Source organism: Micropterus salmoides, unplaced genomic scaffold (genome assembly GCF_014851395.1).
Source record: "Micropterus salmoides isolate LMB-PRFRI ecotype aquatic unplaced genomic scaffold, ASM1485139v1 Ms_hic_scaffold_19, whole genome shotgun sequence".
In the NCBI taxonomy this organism is placed as follows: Eukaryota; Metazoa; Chordata; class Actinopteri; order Centrarchiformes; family Centrarchidae; genus Micropterus; species Micropterus salmoides.
In genome coordinates, this window is record NW_024041039.1 from 1,221,471 (window position 1) to 1,234,554 (window position 13,084).

The following is a 13,084-nucleotide window of genomic DNA, read 5'->3' on the forward strand; positions in this document are numbered from 1 at the left end:
TTACTCAGTGTTTGTTCATCGATGTCTTTCATCTGCCGTATTTCATCAAACAGAGTGTCAAGGCTTTTTGTTTTCTCATCTCTCAGGCTCTTTTCTAAATGCTGGATCAGATTCTCAGTTCTAGTTGACTCTAAGAGTTTAAGGAGAGATTGGTTGTCCTTGTCTGTCCACGTGGAAGACACCTGATACGTTGCCATCAAGTGTAAAATCTTCATGATGGAAATACAGTCTTCATCATGATGGTGGTCAGTTAATGCTCCAAGGAGGTTTAAGGCCTCTATGGGGGACCAAAGTCTAAGATTTGAAACCATCTGGAAGAGTTCCTTGATTTGTGCTGTTGAGTCTTGGAACTGCTCTGCACAGTCAAATAAAATCTCCAAACACCATTTGCCTGCAGGAGATGTCCTGTTTTTCTCAGCTTCTGTTTCTCTAGTAACCACTCTCAGGAGATTCTCAAGAAAGGTCAGAACAAAAACCTCATTAGAAGGAAGTTCCTTTCCACTAACTTTCTTTGAGATGGTGATGATTTTATTGTCAGTGTTTGTGTCGTTGTTTAGGTTGGTGTGGAGCACCTGAAAAAGAGCCTTAAGAAACATGTGTCTAAGTTCCATATCCTCACTCTGAAATCTACCCATGAGGCTTTGCAGGACCTCTGCAGCAAACACCAGGGAATCATTGTCCGTGAACCTGGAAAGTTCCAGATTATGAGAAGAACTGAGACTTTGTTGTTCAATGATAAATCCACGTCTAAGCTGAGGGTTCCCTGTTCCCATCCCCTCGATGCCGTACTGAAAGTAATCAGAGATGAAGTCACTGATGGTACCGTACACAATGTCTGCTTCATAGACCTCCCTGTAAGATGCATTTGTTTTCTTCATGTTTGTGTTGAGAGAGATTCCCAGGTGCTTGTAGAAGTCAGACCACTCCTGAGTTCGCTCCTCTGAGGGAACATCAGCGATCAGCACAATGTCCAGTTTGTTTCCCATGCAGACTTGTGTGGCTGCAAACATGGCAGTGACACATGGGTCTTCTTCCACACAAACCAGTTGTAGCTCTCCACTCTTCTGAGTCAGCACCAACGCACACCACCGCAGCATCTGCCTCACTGTGGGCCACCAGCCTTTGGCGTCAAAAACTGCTTTGCAGAGCTGAGACAGAGACTTCTGTAGGTCGTCTGCATTCAAGGGATCACGTGTGAAGGAATCTTTAACAAATGGTGCATCTTTAGGTGCATTTTCTCCTTTCTTTTGTAAAGATATATGTTGGGCCTTTTTGCCTTTATTTGACATGAAGTGAAACAGGAAATGAAGGAGTGAGAGAAGAAAACACACGCAGACATGCAGAATCGTCCTTGTACGTTGGGCAGGCGCTCTACCAACAGAACTAACTGGGCCTCCTTTTGGTGCATTTTCTGCGTACTGCAGGACGCCAGTGGTAATGTTTTTTATCATATCAACCACAGAATCATCCAAATTCCATAACATCTTCACTTCTGCTAGAGCTGCAGGTAGACTGCTCTCATCGTTCCTTCTGAGAGTATTTAGGAAATCCTGATGGAATCTCTCAGGGCCAGCAAAGTCCAGAGCCTGGACGAGAGTGTGTCCGGACTCATCCGTCCACTCTGGTGATATGTCATAAGCTTGCACCAGCTTAAGGACTTCAGTTATTGAAACATCCTCTGCATATTTCTGTGACAGTGCTTTGAGCAGAGTCACTGTCTCCGTTGGGGTCCATTGGTTTCTTTGCACAAGTCTGAGGAGCATCTCAGTGGATTCTGAGTGGGTTTCTTTGCCGGTTAGGTGTGTGAGTGTGGATAAGAGAAGCTTCAAGCACTGGATTTCCATCTTTAAAATGAACACAGAGGCTCTTCCCACTACATTCTGCAGTGATGATGCGAGGGTGCTCAGGAATTCTATAAGACAGAGGTTCTCAGTGGAAAGCTTATCTCCAGCCCACTGTTTGGCTATGAGGACTGCGTCAGTATCAGAGCTGCTACAGTCAGTGAAAAAGTGCATCAGGTTCAGGTACAGGGCTTGAGTCAGCAGGAGACTCTCAAAAGCATTGCGTGCTGATTGGCTGATGGAGTCCACCAGGGACTGCACCTGATTGGAGATGCTTTGTAGGGGAACTCCCTCGGGGATCTCCAGAGACAGGGCACACAGCTCTGTGATGAACACCTGAGTGTGCTGCAGAGTGCTGAGGGACGGGGAGCACTGATCCATTCATCGAACAGAAGTTTGTCCAGGACTGACAGGATCTCCCGCTGCTGGTCTGCTGTCAGCTGAGTGAGACTCAGATCTGGAACAGGGGAACTGCATTTCTTAGAGAGGATTTCTAGAAGCTCATCCCTGCCGGATTCATACTTAGCCTCAAACTCATTCAGATGCCACATCTGAACATCTTGCTTGGACTCATATTCTTCTGAAATGTTGCTGCTCTGTTGTTTCTCATGCTGCTCTTTGGCTCGTTGCTGCGATTCTTGTAGACTTTGATCCAGTTTTTGTCTCTCCTCCTCTCTTCTTCTCTCCTCTTCTCTTCTCCTCTCCTCCTCTCTCTGTCTCTCCTCCTCTCTTCTTCTCTCCTCCTCTTTACTCTTTTCCTCTTGATCCCTGATTGGCTTATTAAAGCAATGTGCACACTCAAACATAAGATTAAAGCCAACTGGTCTGTAGAATTCACCTCCATTGTACACAACTACATGCTGCCCATGAACAGTAGTTATGTAATGATCAACAATGGTCCATTGAGGCATGACTTTACCACACTTGCAGCATATCCAGCTGAATAATGGTAGAAATGGTGGTAATGGTTTGTCTGATTGTGCGTTCCCCATTTTGTTGATTTATTCAGCAGTTAAATGGTGATTTTCATGTGCAACCTGTGTTTTCCTGAAACATTAAAAACACATACACTGTTAGACATTTCTGTAATTTCTACAGTTAACATATCACCCAGTATAATACTGTATATTCTCTTTCCGGTAAATAACTGTAATTCCCATTGCATTATGGGAATTTTAGGTGACGTCAGACACCATATCCGGTGGTTTGTAGCCCCACTACAGTATAAATTAAAGATGAGTAAGAGATATAGCAAATAAAGAAAGAGCTATGATTTATTATAGTAACATCATTGCAGTATTACAATTATTTCCACGCATGCCTTCAGGTGGATAGGTTTTTTCAAATTTTATTTAGGATGCCAGTTTAAAGGTTCAGTGTGTAAGTTTTAGTGACATCTAGTGGTTGGGGTTGCGAATTGCACCCCTTCCCCTATCTAAGAGAATTGTATAGCTACGGTGTCTGAGAAAGGACAAAAGATGTCATCTATGAGATAGCAGAGAGTTGCCAGTCAACAAATTAGGTTTCTTTAGATAGATATATTAAGACAGTTATATTTACTTAATTATTCAGTTAAAACTTGTGGGTTTTATTTGAATATTGTTGTTACATTAATAAACAACTGCCACATCAAGAAATGAAGTGCTACATGATGTCTCATACTCCTGTAATACAGTATTTTACATCTTGGGAGGGTTGGCTCATCTGGACTAACATACCAAAGAAAATGAAGAACATCTCAAACACTATCACATCTAGTGACCACTGACAGATAACAGGACAAATAAGCTCACTGTTTCTGCACCAGAGTCCATTATAAACCACATAATACATGAAGTTTACAAAGGCATTGTCAGGTGAGGATCAAGGCTTCTCTCAATTTGCTTAATTAGATAAGCAATCTGCAACATGTCTTTTTAATTTTTTAAAATACAATAGAAACACAAAGTAGTACTGACAGCCATAATTTCAGCTTGTTGTAAAACAGTGCAATGTTTTTAATGGGCGTTTAACATGTGAAAGTACAAATTACACATTTGTGTGCACAGTGGAAAAGCAATATCCAAAAAACACCTTTTTTTAATGCAAATTCTGAAAGTATTCATTATTGGTCACTTGATAGGCACACGGTCTTGTTATATATCACCATTAGCAGTGAAAAGAAATATATGTTTTCCACCAGTAAAATGTGAAGCTTAGCTGCTGATTTTAGTCACAATCTTAGTTTCATTCGCGGGAGAAGAACTACATGAAATTACAATCTGCTGTCTGATCTGAGCTTTGATGCTGGAAGCTGCCTTCTCAGCTGATTGTCTCACGAACGTAACCGACAAAGCTAACCTACAGGCTGAAGAATAAATAGGCGACATGAAATTAATGCAACTACATGTTGACAGACACCTCACCTCTCTCAGTGATCATGGCCAGATTCAAGCTAAAGCTATCAAACAACAGCTTTCATTTGCATTGCTAAAGTCTGACAAACTTAACTTTATTACCTGTCCTGCATAAAACAGACAGAAAACATCTGTCCCACATTATAGCCTTCCATCTGGAATATCCACAACCCTGATTTCTGCTGTCAGCTGTTTGTATCTGTCCTATGGTCCAGACTAGGTCTGGCTTCATGGTGTTTGATCCACAGGCTGTCGGCTCTCGTGCTAAATAACACGTGTGCTCGTTCACTTGTCCAAATGTCACTTCTTTTCTTACTTCTAATAAACCAGAAGACTACTCAGAGACTATTATTGGGTGTGAATGTTGCAAGCATGCACATCCTATGTTATTGCTAAAATTTATTTTCGTATTATTCTTCCGTCACATTTTTTTGGACCTTAACTAGTCCCACAGCTTTTGACGTAGAAACTCTGTTCAAACTCAAGGTTTTCCAGCTCAATGAGGAATGGGGTGCTATTACTTTTGTAATTGATACCTTGAATACTTTCCAAAATATTCAAGGTTTTCCAGTAAAATTCTCCCATTGTAAGTGAATGGAGAGACTGTCAAAATCCTCCTCATACCTACTCCACTTTGAAAGCTCACCAGTTCAGCATACTTTCAGCTACAGACTTGATTTAAACTGTAAATTGGCCACAAGAAGTTAATCTATTAATCATGTATTCAGCTTTTTGATATGTTTTATGGTTTTTCACGGTCGCTGTCGAAGTTTTATGCTTTTTTTAGCTCTTTTCTGAGTTTATAATGGGTGTGACATCATCACTACAGTGTAGCAGGCTCGCAAAATCTTCTTAGATTTTTCTCTTTAACTCGCTGGCTTGACCACAATTTTAACTCTTCATGCATAATTTTACACCAGAAACGTACTAAAATTTTTTGTGGTTCCTCACATGGGCTTTTTAAATCCCTCGGAGTTATAGATTTGCCTCTGTGTCCTTCCAAAGGACAAGCGTGACAGTCAAGTCCTTCATTGGAAGCCATTATAAATTCAAATTCAGTCAAAATTTCTGGAGCAGAGCAGAACATACCAGTTTTTTAGCTCGCTTCTTTTTACTTTATCCACACAAAAAACACATCACATCGTTCAGAAATGCCTTGTCAGGTCATTTTGCCGATAAAACCTATAGTTTTGTCTCAGTGGAGGTTTGTTTGTCAGAAAGTCTCAGAAGGATTTTCCTATCTGTCTATTGTAGAGCTGGTTACCTTGGTGACGTAAGTTAGCTGATTAAAGATCAAAGGACTGGGTCCTCTGTTCTGATTGGTGGACGGAAGTTAAGCTATTTTCTGAACACCTGTTTGTGTCCTCTTCACTGAACACACACACATTAATACACTGACAGACACAACACACACACAGAGAGCCATCAAAGCATGGAGCTTTAAACTTTACTGAATGGGAGTACACATTTATTATGTACGTGATCTCCACCATCGCGGCCGCCGTCTTGGTTCCAACAGACGGAACTCGGGAGTTTCCCTGGCGACTTGCGGTGTTATGAAAATAATTGATCCTGTTGGCTTCTTTTTTGTGGAACTTCCGGGTTCTGATGGATTACACCACCAGAAAAACCATAGATAACCTCCTTGTTTCAAGTCTCCGTCTATCCCGTTGAAATACTGGTATTTTGAGCAAACCAAAGTTTGTCGGTCGTCTCGTTTTTTGCTGAAAGTGAGTAAAAACATTCTTTAAACTGTAATAGACATTTAGTTTAGTTGCTAAACTACAAGTGAACGAATTTTCAATGAATTTGAACGGAGTTTTATTGCCCGCAAAATCTGCTTCCATTGGCTAACAACGTAAAAGCACTGCAGGGTCACACCTTTTGCTTTGACTTCAGTGGAAAACTAATAGAGACAAAATAAAGTGACCACTTTTGGCTGTCAAATGACCAGTGTGTTTTGCGATTATTGAACCAATAAACATGGTCTTGGTATCATTTTAAAGGATATTTCAAGCTGTTTCTATCTGTACAATTTGTTTTAGCATTTAACCATGATGAAAATTTAGTTCACTGTGTCGCAGCAGGCGCACACACACACACACACATATTAAAGGAGACTTATTAGGCTTCTTATATTTTCTGTCTTATCTATAAGCTTTCAGTGTCAGATGTTCATGTGAAACATGGCCAAAGCTCTACTCTTGGCTCTTAATGATGTGATACAGAGCTGGTTTTCCATATATTTGCCTGCAGCCTCAATAACAACTGGCAACTCCTATGCTTAGTTTGTCTCTACCGCTGAGCGGCATAATCATCCTGCTTCAGGATCTTGGCCAATCAGAACACAGTGGGTTTTTGTAGGGGGGGGGGGGCTTAAAGAGACAGGAGCATCTACTGCTGCTTGTTTAAGACAGAAGCTGAAATGAGAGCTTGCAATGAAGTTTAGCAATGAAGTTTAGCAATGAAGTTTAGCGTCAGCCTTCAACAGCCAGCATTCACACCGCAATTTCTCTAGAAATTATTATTTTATTACTAGTTATATTATTTTTCCCTCTTCTTCTTCTACGGACGCATTTATTGTAGTGACAGGCATCAACACTGCCAGAATTACACAAGGAGAAGAAGAACACCGTGGTGATGACGAAACGCACTCTGTAGCGCTGTTTGTCCTTGTCGGCTATGGTAGAAACATGACAACAAAATACAGCAACCTCCATAGAAGGCGGCGCCCGCAGTTATGGAGACATAAATACTCATTCTAAGTTAATAAAAACGGTTCACACCACTGAAAACTTAGTTATGGATCTTATATTGCATTTCTGTCAGTAGATCCTCAGAAATATTACACACTGAACCTTTAAAGAATGGAGAAGTTGTTTACAAATGTCCGCCAGTATGTTTTTTTAAATCTCTTAAAACTGGAAAAATACCAGATGACTGAAAACATGGCAGTGTATTACCAGTTTATTAGAAAGGAGCCTGTACTGGCCCGGGTAATGACATCCCTGTCTGATCAACTTACCATCATGCCTTACAAACCACTTGGACTTTTTTGAGGAAGCTACAATGAGTGAAGTTCGTTGACTGGTAGAAAGTAACAGAACAGGGTCCTGTATGAAGGGCTTAGTGTTGGATCAATCTTTTACTTATCTACATAAGTGATCTTCTTATGGAGGTTAGTGGCAAAATACCAAACGCTGCAGACGATGGAAAAACAAAGAGGCTAGCTAATGCTAGCTCTGCATGTCTCACAGGTGTCTTTTTATCTTATCTGTTCAAACCACTCCTCCATGGTAAGGCTTCCCAAGAGGTCGAAGTTTACTTTTGGAGTGTCCATTACTATTAGTTTCCAGCTAGGCAGTGATTTAACATTACTTCACTTGCTACCCTTTTTATAACATTTGATTTTAACCATGCAACAGCCTCAGAAAGGCTAAATAACATCAATTTAAGGGCTTGTGTCTGGCAGGGTGCTGGGAAGAAGCGCTGGTGTGTTGAGAGAGAAAAACATCTTAAACCCATTTACTTTCACTTGTTTTAAATACTGAGTGAACAGGATCTTCTGAAACCAACTTGTTTAGATGTAAGATTTCTTTCAAAATAAACTTTTGATCAAATATGTGGACTTTCAAATTTTATATTAATTGATACCTCTTGTTCGTTAGTGTTCCTCGCAGTTGTAACAGCTGTCATTATGGTCGTTGGAGACACCCGAGGCCAAGTCTGATCAGCCGTCGTTAGTCACAGGAGGCCAAATGTGAGCATTTGTTTCCTGGGAAGGGATGAAAGGACAGCACTGTCAAGTGGGGGATCAGTGGTGTCACAAACCTTGTACCCTATTAAGTGATGGTTTCTCCATTCATGTGTAAAAGGTCACTTTTAAACTAGCTTTTTCAGTCCTGATATAAAACAGATGCCTGGGCTTTGGGTTTTGGCTGATGCCAAGAAGGCTACTGATCAGATACCAGGCTAAAATTTGTAATGTCTTCCTCACAGTGAGGAAGAGGAGACACAGCAATTACTGACTAGTCCAACTGTATGCACAGAAACGTCTGTCTAGCAGTCTTATTTTACAAACCTCTCGTCAATGTCTTGGTCGCCGCTTTTTCTCAACTTAGCTTCCTTTGTCAGAGCTCTGTCTATTTGCCTCTGCTATTAGCTAAAATTACATTCATAGAGGCTGCTGAGCCCAGATACACTCACCTAAAGGATTATTAGGAACACCTGTTCAATTTCTCATTAATGCAATTATCTAATCAACCAATCACATGGCAGTTGCTTCAATGCATTTAGGGTTTGTGGTCCTGGTCAAGACAATCTCCTGAACTCCAAACTGAATGTCAAAATGGAAAGAAAGGTGATTTAAGCAATTTTGAGCGTGGCACGGTTGTTGGTGCCAGACGGGCCGGCCGAGTATTTCACAATCTGCTCAGTTACTGGGATTTTCACGCACAACCATTTCTAGGGTTTACAAAGAACGGTGTGAAAAGGGAAGAACATCCAGTATGCGGCAGTCCTGTGGGCGAAAATGCCTTGTTGATGCAAGAGGTCACAGGAGAATGGGCCGACTGATTCAAGCTGATAGAAGAGCAACTTTGACTGAAATAAGCACTCGTTACAACCGAGGTATGCAGCAAAGCATTTGTGAAGCCACAACACGCACAACCTTGAGGCGGATGGGCTACAACAGCAGAAGACCCCACCGGGTACCACTCATCTCCACTACAAATAGGAAAAAGAGGCTACAATTGGCAAGAGCTCACCAAAATTGGACAGTTGAAGACTGGAAAAATGTTGCCTGGTCTGATGAGTCTCGATTTCTGTTGAGACATTCAGATGGTAGAGTCAGAATTTGGCGTAAACAGAATGAGAACATGGATCCATCATGCCTTGTTACCACTGTGCAGGCTGGTGGTGGTGGTGTAATGGTGTGGGGGATGTTTTCTTGGCACACTTTAGGCCCCTTAGTGCAAATTGGGCCTGGTTTAAATGCCACGGCCTACCTGAGCATTGTTTGACCATGTCCATCCCTTTATGGCCACCATGTACCCATCCTCTGATGGCTACTTCCAGCAGGATAATGCACCATGTCACAAAGCTCCAATCATTTCAAATGGTTTCTTGAACATGACAATGAGTTCACTGTACTAAAATGTTGCTTGCTTGCCTAGCTCTGACTTGGGTGGCAAGCTAGCCAACAAACGCTAAACAGCAACTGACACAAGAGCACTTACAGTAATATTATGTCCCAGTGTGATTTCTAGTTTGCAAAAATCAACTTGGGATTTAGCGCTAGCAAACCTCTGTCTGATTTCGACAACTTTAATAACACAGCCAAACATCAAGCAAGCACACCACACAGACAAAAGACACAAGAACCCAGCTAATAAGTTCAGCTCTTTTAGCTTACATCATCCAGTAAAAGCCAGCCATATTTGCTCTTGTCCAGGTATATACGTTTCTCTTCTTCTTTCTAAAGCTTGCTTTGAGAAGAGTCCAAAAATACTATGTTTGCTCTGCTAGCAAAATGTTTGGGTCTACCTGCACACTGCTGAAGCTGGCGCTCTACGTGTGTAATTGAAGGGATTAAATCGGCCCCAGATTGGGCCCCTTGTCACCGATACCCAATCCAGCTATTTGAGTCCAGACGATATCTAATATCAGTATCAGAATGGTACATCCCTAATTCAAAACATCCCTCCTCCTCCCCCTCCACGTTAGATGTAAGTAAACTGCTGAGTCTTGACCTGAAGCGTTGGCCCTTCTGTGCATCTGTGATGTGGATGTTTAGTTTCCCCAATATACAGGTTTGCGCATTCCTCATTCCACTGGACAGCACATACTAGATTGCTTTTGGATTAATTGTTTCTGGATTAATATTCCTGCTGCATTATTGAGTATGGTGTATCTTACTGCGGCAGATGTTTGAGGTTGACCTCACTTTAACTCGTTTACATCCTGTTGGGTGGTTTCATCTACAGCAGTGCATTATATTGTTTTTAGCATTGCAGTCCTGTGAGAACCATGTGTCTCTAAAAAGTCGGAAAACAGTTCGTTTCCAGTTTTGTTACGATGCATTTTTTTTTAGCTGATCTAAAGGGGGGTTAAAATTGTTTATTCAGCTGAAGGAAGATCAACACTTCATCCTGCAGTTTATTATAATCTGGAGACACAAGGTTCTCCCTGGATGGGAAGGGGACGAAAACCTATAACCTGAAAAGTAACTAAAGACAAAGGTCAGACAAATGTTGTGAAGCAAAAAGTACAATAATTAACTCTAAGTTGTAGTGCAGTAGAAGGAGAAAGCAGCAGAAAATGGAAATTCTCACTGTAATATATTTGATGGTATTAACTACAGCCCGACAGATTTATCGTTTTGCAGATATTATCGGCCGATATAAGCCACTTGCATCTGCATTTCTAACAGCCGATATGACTATTAAAAAACAGAGTCTGATCCTTCCCTCAGGGTATGAGTGTTGCATAGTTTGCCCACCAGAGGGCACTCTGCTCCTCTGTTTAACACTGCAGCACCACAGAACAAAATCAGCTGACCGTGGTCAGCTCAGAGCTGGTTCTGCCAGAGTTATGGTAAGGTAGAATGCAGGAATAAAGGTCTGTAAAGACCCAGAGGTCCCGACAAAGGCTTTGTCTGGAGGGCTGACCAGGGACAAACTCCTGGGCCACTTTTTTTGCCTGTCTGTGGAAAACAAACCTGTGCCAGGAAGTGTGCATGTGTCTCTGCTACGTGTCCATCAACAATTGAAATTGAATTGATTGTATTTTAAGAGGAAGAGGACAGAGGTCACAAGAGGAGTAGAACAAACTGAGGAGGACGAGCTTGTAAGTTGTATGGATAGCTAGTAATAGTAAATTCTAAAACTCACGTAGTAAAAAGACTTTGTTATTCCAATGGCATGTCATCAGAGTTTGCATTGAAGACAGTTCTGTGTTCAAACATTTGTTGCAGGGAGAGTCAGGGCCCAGTGAGACACAGGAAACATCAGACAGCTACTTCAAGTATAACAACAGTTAGCTAAATACATTTGTACTGCGGCTACATTAACTAGCAGCTGTTCCATAGTTTTTATGGTATGTAGTCGGTTTTGTTCTAGTTGTATTAAACTCCCTCTCTGACCCTTCCCTTGGTTTATGAAAAGCGCTCTGAGATAACTGTTGTTGTGATTTGGGGCAATATAAATAAAACTGAATTGAATTAAATAGTTTCAAAAACAGAGATCAATTTAGTTACTTACTGTGTGGTCAGTTAAAAAAAAAAAAATTACTGGTTGGAACAAAACAAAACTGAAAAATGAGGAGAGTTTTCAAATGAAATCACAGTAACGTCATACTGAAACTGAATTAAACCTTTTAAACATACTAAGACTGAATCAAAGAAGAACAGTCTTCCGAGAGAGTAGACTAAAGTACATGGTTATAGTTCCTGCTACGAGCCTTGTGGGGCAGCTCAGCTTTGTCCGCCGGCTCTACTGCAGTCGACTGGCTGCTGTTTCACCGCTGTCTTCTTTAGAGGAGCCAGTCTCAGACTCGGCTACCTCCTGCATTAGGAACTTCTATCGGTGCTCCATCCACTTCCTGGTCCACAGTGCCGGAGAAAGCGAGGAGGCTATCTATGCCTCTTTTTCCAGAAACACTATATTACTATATTAGAAATAGTAAAATGTGAGTGGTCTTACCGAAGCATTGTTGAAGAAGCTTTGAGTATCAATTGAAGAAGTCAAAATACAAAGGTTCTCTAATAGATCCAAACTATTTGGATTTGAAGAAATCAGCAATGCAAAAACACCAAAAAGGAAAATGAGAGCTTCCAGTGTTACGTCTGCTTTTATACAGTGGAGCTGAAGAGAGTTTCAAAATGACATCACAGTAGGTGGTGTCCAGTGACCTAGTCATACTGAAACTGAAACTGAAACTGAATATTTATTGGTTATACAAAACAAATGTGGTTATTTTGTTATATTTATACTCAGAAAGAATACTAAAGCTTATTTCTTATTAGGAAATGAAACTTTTAATAAAACAAAAAATATCAGATTCCTCAGAAGCAGGGTGAAAAGTAGGTCATTCAGGAACAGCTGTCTGCTGCTCTCATGTGTGAAACCAGAGCCGTTTCTTCAGACTTTGACTCCAGGGACCGTTCAGTTTCTCTGCTAAATGTCACATTTAGTCAAATCATGGAACAACAACTTTTCTATTTGGACCCAAACACAGGACACGAAGGCAGAACAAGTACAGTTCTATGGTTTTTAATAAAGAGTGTACAGACTTACAGGATGGTGAGTCAGGCAAGATGAAACAACCCAATTACAAGTCCAGTATCAGCAAATAAATCCAGAAAGGCACAGGCAACAATCCAAAGTCAAGAAGTTCAAAATCAGGCAAAATATTGGAAAGTAAAATGATGCCAAATTGATTGAAAATGGACAGACTAAAAGTCACAAATAGATATTACAACTTGTAAACACAAAACGCAATCTACAAATAGATTAAAAATCCACTAAGTCCTCAAGATCTACAAATAGATTAAATATATACAAATACACACATCATGATTCATACTCAGTGACTTGTACTTGACAACCAGAATTTGAATGAATGCAAAGTGTTGAGTGTCATTATATGTTTGTAGATTGTGTTGCATTTGTTTTCAGATTTTCTGTTTCGCTGTTTTTCCGATTAAAAATTCTACAAATGCCCTCTTCACAATTTACAAACAAACACAGTCTAAATTGTACAGGTGAAACTCCAAAAATTAGCATATCGTGCAAAAGTTCATTTATTTCAGTAATTCAACTTAAAAGGTGAAACTAATATATTATATAG

The 13,084-nt window shown here is 40.7% G+C and overlaps 1 long non-coding RNA gene across 1 annotated transcript; it reads right to left on the reverse strand.

The window, feature by feature from the left end:
• Positions 1–2,211: 2,211 nt before the first annotated feature.
• On the reverse strand, positions 2,212–12,063 carry LOC119910932. Its single transcript, XR_005445722.1, has 3 exons — positions 11,938–12,063; positions 7,892–8,012; positions 2,212–2,888 (listed from the first exon to the last, which is right to left on the reverse strand). It is a non-coding gene; the product is annotated as an uncharacterized LOC119910932 (long non-coding RNA).
• Positions 12,064–13,084: the final 1,021 nt, after the last annotated feature.